The 12,724-nt window shown below is 38.9% G+C and overlaps 1 long non-coding RNA gene across 1 annotated transcript in view; it reads right to left on the bottom strand.

Annotated features, from left to right (window-relative positions):
- The window catches only part of LOC102382625, a 60,522-nt gene that overhangs the window by 45,387 nt on the left and 2,411 nt on the right, over positions 1 to 12,724 (bottom strand). The window contains exon 2 of the long non-coding RNA XR_323569.2: positions 6,637 to 6,798. This is a non-coding gene — a long non-coding RNA (uncharacterized LOC102382625). The remainder of the gene's footprint in view (positions 1 to 6,636; positions 6,799 to 12,724) is intronic.

Here is a 12,724-nt window from a genome sequence, read left to right as displayed (position 1 = left end):
CTATTAAGACTTGATACCTACACATGCACAAAGTTACAGTTAAGAAATTAAGAAGGTTGCAAAAACCCAAACATTCAAAAGTTAGGAAATGTCAAATTTCAGTTTTAGCATGGTAAATTTGAATCCTTAAAGGAAGAGAGGAAAGGAGAAGAAAGGAGTGGTGAAGTTCATTCAAATATGGGATCAAACATTTTGGCTCGGGCTCATCCCCTGATGTTTCCTTTTATACAGAAGTCAGGTACTCATTTTGATTAGGGTACCTCTGGAAGTGTACTTAAAATGTCTTATGAAACAAGTCACATGACCCTATAACTTTTGTTTTCACATTTCTTTTGTTACTAAGGAAAAATCTGTTGCAAGAATAGGTTTTATTCAACAATGCTATGCTTTTGTTTGCATGCATAATTCCATATTATGTGCATAGTTTCTCTGCTTTCAGAAAGCTGAATTAATTGCCAGCATTTCCACAAACAAATGGCAGAGTACAGAAATCTCAACTCCAAGTTAAACACATTAAGATTTCAAATAAGGAAAAAGGACGAGATTCCTTTCTTCATTTGCACAACAGAACAATTTTAACGTGGTCAACTTTTACCTTATTGACAGGGAAGTAATCTCAAGTAGAAGAAAGTGGACAGGTGGTTTCATAGCATAATAGCAAAATGCAATCTGCTAACACTGTTAACACTCATTCTATTGATTCTTTTTTTCCTAGATGGTCTAAGCTCTGCTTTCAAATCCTTCACTCTAGCAAGGTCCTTCCTTGGGTCTTCATAAGCCCAGATGATGAAAGAAAAGAACCTATCTTAAAGGAATGATTTGTATACGGTAACATAGGCCTTATAGGGTTGTCAATATGGATGATCAATCCCTTTGTCAATGGACCAGGCTCCATTGTAGGAATAAAGCTGCCAGCCATACTTCTAGTTTGAAAATTTGTATAATTGCTGAGGTGATGTATTACTGGAAACCATTGTGTTAGTATTGATTATCATAAATGAATTTCTACAGCAAACATCAAGTTCCTGCTGTTGTTTATAAGCAATGTTATATCTAATGCAATGGATAACTTGTTCCAGGACAATTCCGATGAAAATTTTACTCCAGCAGCACTAGCCAATTTGCTATGTAACTAGTATCAATTGTATACATTAAACCCATCTTGATTTATGAAAGTGTCTCTAACTCATTTCCAAGCTGTGTCAATAGTTTAGATAAAGAAAGTTTTTTAGTGTTTGTTGGCAATCAGAGACTAAAGCTGATTTAAGCATTTATTGGCAGAGGTAGTTTTCCTCCCTAGGCTGCACAGGGGTGTGAGGCAGCAGCAGCCACTTGGCCCGCAATGGCAGCTGCTATTTTGGTGAACTCTTCCCATCCACGTCAGCGCTTGGGATAAGTGTCCCACTCATTCCTCCTTAATTATGCTACTGTTTATTGGGCAGGTTTACACCAGGTCTTCAGTACTCTTGAGCATGCCCTTCCCACCTCTACCCACTTACATGCACCAAACCTGAAAAAGCAATGGAAAAGCCACTCTGCAGGCACAGCCAACAATCATTCTCAAGAACACTAAAGACAAAGCAGTTGTAGTATGAGGACCCCTCTAGGAAATGCAGTGGAGAGACTACCCAGGTTTGAATGGATGGGTGGAGCAAACTTAGGAGCAGCCCTCCTGAGGCCCATCAGGAAAGTGATGCAGAAATAAAATCTATGGCGTTCTCTCACCTGGGATCATATTTATTCATTTTGCAGCCTGCAGCTGAAATTCAAATCTAGTTTTTTTTGTGTACAGAAATAATCATTTTGAGTCATGGTGAAAATCTAAGCAAAAAGTCTCCTATGCTGTTAGTGCTTTTTCCATTCCAGTTGACATACATACAGGTTTCCTTTGCTTTATGAAGGTTCTTTGTGTGTGAATTTGCTTTTATACCAAAAATGTGTTATATGCGAGGTAAATTCACTCTTATATAATCCGTGTGGTGGAAGCCCTCCATCAGCTGCTTTGTGCAGTGCATTGTGGGAGTGACACAACTGTGTATAGTCTTCTGTGTGGATCTGTGCCCCTCGCTCGTTGTCTGTGACACGTTTCTGTAGTTGCCATCCCCATTATGATAGTGCCCTGTGCTTGTGTGTAATGTCTGCTGTTGATGAATACCAAAATTGTTTGGAAAAGTGGTAGAAATGAGTCTGGGGGGGTCAGTATAGTTGAGGTCTTGGAACATATTCCTATTTGTTACATTGTAAAGTGGGTTCCCTTTATGTGGATTCGAGTTACGCGCCATTTCCCAGGAATGCAAGTACAGCATACAGCAAGAGAAACCTGTACTTCAATACTAGTATCATTAATCTCTCACTTAATTTAACAACCCCCAGAAGAGCAGTTTTAAGAACAGAATTCTACTCAGTAAGAATAACGTAGATTACCTTTCTTTATATATTTAACCAATAAATTGATCAGGCTGCAACATCCTTTCCATGCATTTATTTTTTTTGTGCATTCACTTTACAATTATTTTTTTCCATATACTTCACACTGCATCTTAATAGCTTTCATTGTTGACCATTTCATTTCAGCTCTTCAAGAGGGCCTTGCTGTTGCCACCATACTTTCTTCAGGTTGCTTCTTATGCCCACCTTCACATTCAAATGGCATTAGCTAAAGTACTATATTGGCTGTTTGCAAAAGAGTATATATCCATATATGTCCTATTACACAGAATATTATCAGTTTGTCTCAGAAGATCCTGCTCTAAGAAACAGCTTCCTGAAGTCCTTTTGGATGCCTCAGTGATTCAAACAGCTTGAGAAATGGGGATGGGTGCCCCTTTGACTAGGGCTTCTATAATTTCAGAAGTGTTGCATAAAGAATCTGACACTTGGCAGTACATGGAAAGACTATGCTTGTTCAAAGGCCACCAAGACCTCACAGTTCTTAGAAGCTGCCTTGCTGGAGCCATGCCATGGAAAGATAAATAAACACTGTCTTTGCCTTCCAAGAACAAGACTGCTATGGCTTCACCTGATTTGTAACCAATCACTACATAAAGAAATCTAACAATTAGGAATTAAGATTTTTTTTTTTGGAGTAATTTGTCATGGTGCCAGTGATTTCAATGTCCTAACAATGATATGTATTGACCTCTTGCTCCTTTCTAAATAGCTATCTTCTCTTGGGAGACGCACACACTTCAATATTGCATAGAGGTTGGGAGAAATACCTCACTAACATAGGTGGGATCAAGAGCAGCTTAAACAACAACATACTAGGATTCTGATTTAGCTCACAGTAAAAAAGACAAGGAAAAAACCCTGAATTTACAGTCAGGCGATGTCAGCCAAGTTGTGGTCAAGTGATCCCCCTCCTGTCACACTGTCTGCAGAAAGCAGAAGACTGCATATTTGGAGCAGGGGAGGGGGAAGCAGAGGAGTGAAGAAAGGAAGGGAAAAAGCTACAATGCATGTAATTCCCTGGAAATTCATGGAGCTACTTTCTAGCCTAGCATGGAACTGAAGCCTGCAGGAACAGTCTTTCACTTACAACTCAGTGGATTTCTGAATGTAGCTGGGACTTCAATTTTTACCCCAAATACATAATTAACCCACCTCAATTGCTTCTCCATTCATCAAAGCAGTGTAGAGCTACTGAGTAGCAGCCTGCAATCATGAAATGATAGGCATATAGGCCTTATAGGGTTTTCAAGAGATCTAGGCCACCCCCTGCATTAAGGGAGGAATATACTTAGATCATCCCAATCTAACATCTTTAAATATAAGGATTCTACAGGAGCTTTGTTAGCATGCCAGAATGAAGACCTAGGGACAAGAGCATGAGGAAGGCTCTTCCCAAGAGGGACATGAGAACATAAAGGTTTGCAAACTTCCCTCCCCTGTCCATCTCCCCAAATTACAACTCCTGTCAATTAGAGATGAACATCTCCCTTTTGTTCCCTGTGGTTCACCTTGGGACACTGAATAGTTCCCCTCCCCATCCCTCTACCCCCCATGTTAGCTATGCATTGGCTTTTCTATGTTTTCCTCAAAAATCTGTGTGGATAAAAATAAGGGGCTAATCCTCTATTGCCTTACAAACTACTGAGCAGAGAGTCTTTTACATCCCTTTTACGTGTGTGTAAGTGACTATACAGAGGAAAACCAGCCCTAAAGTACTTCAGTTCAAAGAGGAAGTAGTAGTTAATTCAAGGAAGCCCATGTTTTCCCAAATATATCTCAGACAAAAGGGATGAGAATAACATTTTTTGCCTTTCAGAAAAGAGAAGCAGTTCTATCCAGTTATTACACATCCATCCTGACATAACATTATACTGATAGGGTTGACATATAACAGTTTGATAGGGTTGACAAATAACAGCTAGACAAACTGTGACCACAACATACAGCAATTAGGCCAGGTCCTTGTCCACAGGCCCTAATGAGAGAATCTTCTTGCACTGTCTTCCCACCCCGCTCCAATCATAGGCCTGACATTTTCATAAAACAAGAAGTGCATTGAGCCACATGTAAAAACAAAACTCTCTGAAACTTAGTTTCCTGATGGTAATTTTTGTGAGCCAAAAACTAATCTAAAACTGGAAAAAATGATTGCACTACAGTGTAAATTTGAGCCTCACAATAGACCTGAAAGGAAGCCAAAGTAAAGCTATATTAAACCCCAGTCTGCATGTTTGATTTACAATTGTTTTTAATTATGTGTATTTTTACTGAGACCATCTGACAGCCTGTCTACTGCACCAAATAGCAGCCCAATGCAATTTTAAATAGATGACCTAAGAAACTGATGGAAAACATTGTTTGTTATAAAAAGAGGTTATGTGCCCATTAATTGTAGGACACTGCTACAATAGTTAGATAGTTCTGATTATAAAGTCAACTTCTATTTAGAAAACTAAGTGTGCCATGACAAGTCTCCCTTTGTAATGTGAATTGACTGGCAGAGAACATGCTAAGCTGTCTGTTTATTTGAAAATTAATACCTTCTATGAACTTTACTTCACCTCTGTTAACATCACCAGTGTTATACAGCTAGTAAATGAACAGATAAGTCACAAAGAATTGAGTTGCTAGGAAGGGCCAAGAGCTGTGAAGCAGATCCAAATGTAAATAATTCATTTAGTTAAAAGTGAAAGTGATCTGTTCCATGCATACATTTTCACATTATACACAGAAGACATTAAATGCGATGTGCTTGGACAGATAAGAGGCTCATTACTGAAACAGTATTCTTCATTGAAATACAAACACTAAATAAAACAAGTCAGGCAAAAGGGAATTTCTTCATCGTATGCTACTTATCCCAGTGGTACTATTCCAGGAACAGCTGGCTGTGCCTTGTAATAAATAAGCTAAAAATGTTATGCCTTTTCCACCCTTAGAAGGTAAGGGAAAGTTAATATAAGTCTTTCAACAATGACAATTAATGCATATCTAATTAACAGTTTTTTGCGCATCTTTATCCAGTAGAGTATCCAGAGTATACTACTTTATCAGGTACTGTGAGGGATTACAAATGCAAATTTTCAATGTGAATATGACATATATTAAATACACTCTTTAGAAACCAACAGACTTTTGCTAATTTACACCAAACTGAGAATGTGACCCCAGATCTTTTCCATCAGACCTGACCTTCTAGTAGAAATCTATTTTGTGCAATAAACAGACCGAAAAAATGTGTATCAAGTAGTCAATATGTTTAGTCCGAAACATAAATAACGTACATTTTTGGTTTGGATACAAAGTTATTTTAAATGAAAAAAATCAAAATTAAAGACACTATAAAGTGATTTATAAAAACCATTGTCCTAATATTAAATACATATTTACCTATATTTGCAAAGTTATTTTAAGAGGCATGTAATTACCTGCTGACAGTACACTTCAGTTAAAAACCAAACAGACCAAAACCCCTACTTGTCTTGGTTTATGTAGCATGAAGGTTCACCAAAGTGTACTGGATCCATGAAAAACAAATTGTTCATAACCTCTGCAGCTTAATGGGATACAGAAGAACCTATAACAACACAACAGGACCCAATTCTCTCTTACAAATCAAGAACCAGAGGTAGCCATATTTGCACCAATGGCATCAGAATTATGTAAGCAAGCTAGTAAGATAGTTGAACTATAGTTCAATTTTTAAAAAAGCCTGGATCTGGTTTTTGTTTGTAAATGTGCTTATCTGACAACACACATATGAAATCCATCTGTTTATGATATACAAATGGATTTTGTAATGGATCATTTAAGCATAAGTACACAGAAGTGATTCTGCATCCACCAAAATGCCTACACACACCTACAAGAATAGATTACTATATTTTGAAAAGATAGACTTTAAAACCACTCCTTCTGTGAGTATAAGTGGCAAACTATAAAAGTGGCACAGGCTCTCCACCCAGACTGGTATTGGTATGGTGTCAGACTGTCAGGTAGAAATGGATGAACACTTCTCAACAACATTTTTAATTTCAACAGAAAAGTGGGATTTGGATTAACTGATTGTGTGTGTCAAACAGTATGCTATTTCCATAGAAAATTGCAACAAACCTGAAAAACTGAAAACATTTTCTGTTCTCATATGAAAGGGAAAATAATTGATTTAGAATGCCACTGTGTTACCTCCCAGGAACTGTAGTTTGGATGTCTTGCACCTTTGTTCTCTTCCTCTGGGGGCTGAACATGAAGGTGAGCCAGGGCCAGGGACTCTTGTGAGGTATCACAGCAGTTGAGCAAGCAGGGAATGCAGGATGTCTCATAGGAAGTGTAGTCTGGCTCACGACTCTGGCCATAAAAAAGAATGAACATGAAGCACCAGGCTTGCGGAACACATCATAACACCATTTCTGAATCAAAATTCTCAACTTTTTTTATATTTTATTTTATTTTGCCAAGAAACAAGAAGTTACTATGAGAAAGAGTCCACTTCCCAACCAACTTTACTTCCTGTAGATCTAGAAATCCACATCCCTCTCTGAAGAAAATGTTTAGACAGAAAGCAGACATGTTCAGAGGAGAAGTATGAGGCCATCTTGAAAGGCAATATAAAATAATTGCTCAGACCAGGTCTAAGCATTAGTCAGCTTCCTGTGTTCAGTGAAATATGTCATGACTTGATCAACAGAGCAAGTGGACAAAGCATGCAATGAAAAAGGCATGAAGGGCAGGACTTCAGTGATACAAACCACATGTAGGATTCATGCTTTAGGGTTGTTGGTTGTAGTCATGTTGGTCTAAGGACATAGGCAGACAAGGTTCTTTGGATAGATGGATTTAATCTTTTATTAGATCAGCTAAATAGTTGGAAAAATTGTTCTTTGCAAACTTTGGGGCATAAACACCCTTCTTCAGGCATAAGGGAGAGTCTGTTGGGGTCTGTTTTTTGTTGCTCTAATAAAAGATATCACATCTATCCAAAGAATGTTGTCTGTCTATGTAGGGTTCATGGGTCATACACAATGCAGAGCCATCAATGTAGGAACTGTAACAAAGCTGTGCAGTGTAGGTTGTTTTAATATGCTCCCTTAAAAACGTTGGCTACACACAGTGTGCATGAGATTGTCACACAAGTCATTTACACACTGGTGCATGTGTCCAAGAGCAAATCATTATAGATCCACCACAAATGACGTGAAAATATTTGCATGTAATACAGTACATGCCAACACAATACCTCCATCTGCTATTACAGAACACTTAATAAAAACTGTTTGGCTGTTTTTAACCTGCCAAGCTTCTCCATTTAAACATGACATTTGTTTTGTTCTTCCTCGATATTTTTTAGAAAGTGGAATAGAAATTATATATATATATATTAGATGATATCCATAAAATATTCTGGGGTGTGGGTGATTAAACACAGGGACAGTTAAGATTTTTTAATATGGTCTATCCATAGATGTACTGAGAGAAAACAATATTTTTCAAATATTACCTCATTTTGCCTGTATGTATGAATATGCAATGAGGGACTTCAGTAATTGCTTCCAATAAGAGGATTAGTTATCCAATAATACAGCAGCTAGAAAGCTAATGTCATCAACTACCTCACAATTTCACTTTCACTTTCACAAAATGTATCCCTGAGTGATGTAGAGATACTATCATGGTTTTATGTCATCTCTATTCCCAAACCCTGGCAAGAGTCATGGCCAAAATACCTCTGCACTTTAGCTATTCACTGAACAGGCAGAGAGGGCCATAACCTGTTTTAATTTACACCAGGATCTAGATCAGTCCCTGATGAGTGCCAGATTCCAGAGGTCTCAAAGGTCCATCCATCTCTTGAGCTACACTGAACACAACTTATATATGGCATTGAAAATAAATGTTAAAGACAATAACAGCATCCTTTTAAAAATATAAGATGCCCAGTGATGTGCTCATTATGCATAGCCCAATGGACTCAGAAGGGAGAAGTCAGCATATGTCTGGCAATAAATGTTTACAGGATTCATCTCTAAGGCCCCCTCTACACATTATATCTATTACACAATTACCTTGTTAACTGTGCAATAAATTTAGACTTGGCGGCATGTGCAAATTAACTGTGGCACCTTAAAAAGGTCCAACAAGCTATAAAGATACCGCTGGAAAATATATAACACCTTTATAGCTGGTTTCTATCTAGCTTTAATTTGTACATGTAGATAGTCTGTGACTAGGAAGCCTCAAGTGCTGTGATCTGACAGCCTCTGGGGAGCACAAGGCACCCCAGAGCTGGGAGATTACAGCTGCTGCAATCTCCCAGACATTGCAGTCTTCTAACCCTGGGATGCTCCCAGAGCTGGGAGATTGCAGCTGTGCCCCATGGCTGCCAGGGTGAGAGTCCTGCAGCTGATGGGACTCTTAGTCCCAGCTTCACCACACACAGAGCCGGATCAGAGAGCTGACAGGACTTTTGGTCCCAGCTGGACCCAAAGGAGAGTTGCGGGAGCCTACTTCCTGCCCATGCAGTGGGAACCCAGGCACAATGGGATCTAATGTATGATCCCACAGTCATGCCTCCTGCCATACAGGTGTGGATTGCAGGTTCCAATTACAAGTAGTTATAGAACAATTGGATTCACAAACATAATTAAAAAGTGGTTCCAAAATTATGATGTGGAAACTAAATAAGTATAAAGAGTTTTTTTCATGAAGATAATCTTGACACTTCTCATGCAGAATTTGCACCAAGTTAAAACTTACTAATTATCTCTACATGCAAGCACTTGTGCATGTATGCGAAACAGTTTTTTAGAAAGAGCTCAGGACATCAGCTTCAGGTAAAAGATAAAATAACTATCATAATACTGTTGCTTTTACACTAGATTACACTAAAAAAGAGATTGTTGATCTCTTTTTAGAGTAATTTCTATATCTGTTTCTTTGCTTGCTAAATATTCTTCTCACATTCAGTTCTCTTCTTTTTTCCACAGGATTGCCAGCATTCCTATGGATAGTATGGGATGCCTCACCATCTTTAATCTTACAGAAAGTCACTTTGGAATAAATGTATTCAATATAAAATCTGTAAAACAGTAGTGTAACTGAGAGGGGGGTGACTGGCACAGTAGCCCTGGGAGCCACTTCTGTACCTTTTTTAAAAGGAAAAAAAAAAAAAAAAACAAAAATAGCCGCCACCACCACAGAGGCTGATAGCACCACTGCCATTGGCATACCCAGAGATGCCCTGTGCATTGTGGCTGCCCTGCTCTGCCTATAATGGTTAACTATGCTACTGTTCTCCCTTAAGTGCTTTTTCAGAAGTAGGGATTATTATCTTTACTCCTACTTCTCAGGCTGTTCTGACTGTAAACTTTTCACACAGAGGGGAAACTAGAGCAGTTGAAAATAGGACTTTAGAACACAAGGGTGGTCTGCATGTTAGTTATATACCTTATTTTGCTCTCACATATGTAATGTCAAAAGTCAGCCCAAGCCTAACAGTCCATCAAGTTAGTACAGTGGTGCTCAACCTCTAGCCTGTGGACCAGAACTGGGCTACAGAGCATATCAACTTGTTTGTGGGGCTTCCTATGGGTCCAGAAATTCAGCAGTGGGGGAGCAGTGGCAATTAATGCTGCCACTGCTCCCCCTCTGCCACATTTCCAAGCCCTGTGAGCCAAATTACATGGCATACAGGGCCAAGACCACAGGCATGACCTAATCCAACATGCAGTCAGGGCCACAGGCATGGTCTGACATGGGGCCCAATCCAGTGTGAGGGGCCAGGGTCTGAACCTCATGCTGGACCAACCCCATGAACTAGATTAGGCCCACAGACCAGATCTGGCCCATGGGCTAACCCCACACTCAAATAAGTCTAGCCCATACTGCTAAAAGGTTGGGCACCACTGATCAAGAACACTAATTTCTGTAGCCAGTGACACACATTAGAGCAGGGCTGGGCAATTATTTTGGGCTGCTTACTGAGTTTCAGCAAGCTAATCGAGGGCTGCATGACAGGCAGCCCAGGGCAGATTAATATTAAATTTCCAAATTTTTTAGGGGCCCCAGGGCCTGGATAGAATGGTCTGGTGGGCTACATCCGGCCCCTGGGCTGCAATTTGCCCACCCCTGCATTAGAGTGATGTCATCAGCATCATAGACTAGGGAGAGCAGGATAACAAATCAGGTACATTGCATTGGGCTGAGTAGGAATGACCTTTCAAATGAATGCAGAACAGGTCTCAAATTAATATTTCTGAAGCCACAGTGAGATACCTTTAACCACTGCCATCACACCCTGGCTATATGTGTGGAACTACCCTTTGAATCAAATGTCACTTTAATCACATTATTTAATTGGTCTAATTCTACTATCAGTAATCTTCTGCAAACCCACACTGCTGTAAATAAGTACACAGTGGCAAATCATACTTCCGGAGCCAGTAGCCTCATTTTTATTTTTTATTTTTTGCTTGTTTTTTGTCTATCTTTTAGCTCTCATCTCCTACTTGACAGAAGAAATCTAAAAGTCAGTACCTGGCTGATGCTATCAGCAGCCTTTTCAACCAGGATTCAGGAGAAAAGGACAGATAGGTAAGAGAGCTTTAATAAAAACCATTTTCAATCTTCAATATAACTTCTATTTCCATAGAAACAGAAGTAGAAATCCACTGCTACCATCTACGAGTCAATTTCAGCTACTATAGGTCAATTTCCACGACTAAAAAGACCTCGTATTAATGAAAAATAGAAGTTTAAAAAAAAAGATTGTCATAAAAAAAAAAAAAATCTTTAGAACTTATTTGTACCTATCCAAGCTCAGTCTCCATGGAGCCAGGGTCAAAGAAGCCATTTAAAGCCAGCAGGGAGCTTGTAGCTGAGAATGAGAACTTGCACTTATGGATTTCAGCTGAAAGATATCACTGCTAGCTTATAAAAAGCAGTTCAATTATAAGGACCCTAATGTATGAAACTGGTGATTTTAAAATGTGTATAGGCATTATTTGTTTCAGAACAATTACTTTTAAAATCTTTTATTTAAAAGCATGATCTGAAAGCTTTTTAATTAATGCAGCAACACAGTTCAACAAATGCATTTACTTTGATAACTGTATTATTGAATGGCAGTAGGCAGGCATCTAAGGACTGGGGATGCTTGGTTTATAAATTGAGCCACATACATTTTGTTACATGATATTTTCTTACAACAGTTGGTCCACTATGGCCTATAGATGCAGCTCCTAAAATCTCTCTTACTACATAATTCTAGTGTATGGAGTTGAGGGAACCTAAGGTCATGGTGTCTCTGGCCTTTGGGCTAAGAGACATTGGGCGCATCTACATGAGATGCAATGTCGCTGTAGCATCAGTGGGCACAAACGGTGATGCTGCTGCTACTGCACAGTAGGGTTGGAATAGACCTGTGTGGTGCTGGGACTGCACAGTACCAGCTAGAGCAAGTACTAAATGACTGTGTAGGAACAACTGCACAGTCAGGTGCACGTGTAGACATGCCAACTGAGTTTCATGCTACTTTTACAGCAGTGTAGCTACAGTCCATCACAGCATCACTCCCGGTTTTTATGTGAGAGAAAACCAGAGCAGTAAAAAAAAACCTCCCAAGTTTTGAGATGGCATTTTTAAGCCTATTTACATGCATTATTTTCTTCATCTATGCACAATACAACTTTCAAAGTGCCAGTCTCGTTGTTATAAGTGTGTGCATGCAGGTGTGATGGGTTACGAGTGCAACTGTTGCAACAGACTTTAAAAATATTGTTATTAGAAGTAAGTTTTTACAACATAGATACCTAGCTGAAAAGTTTTCAGAAGAAGTAGGATAACAAAATTCTTGGGTAGCACTTTGAATCCATAGAGATGAGTATTTTTTTCCCCCACTTATAGATTGGTTTTACTCCCTTCAAAAATAGTTATAGGATAAAAATTAGACACTATTTTTTTCAGGAATTTTGTATGATTTCTACAGTGCATTGATATAAAGGTCAAATTCCTAGAGCTTTTGCCAGAGAATTCTCTGAATTTTGCTAGTTTTTGTTCCAAGAGACACAAGAATCAGAACACTTGCTCTAAATGTCTAACTGTTTAGATTTTGGTGTTTTGCTTGTATATTTTTTCTTCCAAGCTGAGCTTTACCTTTGAAGGGTATTTGTTGATTTCTTCGTTTTCGATTTAGCTCTTTATTTCAGCGTTGAGTCTTCTGTGGTGGGTTCAGCCCTTTTTTTCAGTCTCTACAGCTCTCAGAAGTGAAAAGGAACAT

The sequence above is a fragment of the Alligator sinensis genome, unplaced genomic scaffold (genome assembly GCF_000455745.1).
Source record: "Alligator sinensis unplaced genomic scaffold, ASM45574v1 scaffold159_2, whole genome shotgun sequence".
NCBI classification, from domain to species: domain Eukaryota; kingdom Metazoa; phylum Chordata; order Crocodylia; family Alligatoridae; genus Alligator; species Alligator sinensis.
The sequence above is the reverse complement of the archived record's forward strand: the minus strand, read 5'-3'. Positions and strand labels throughout refer to the sequence as shown.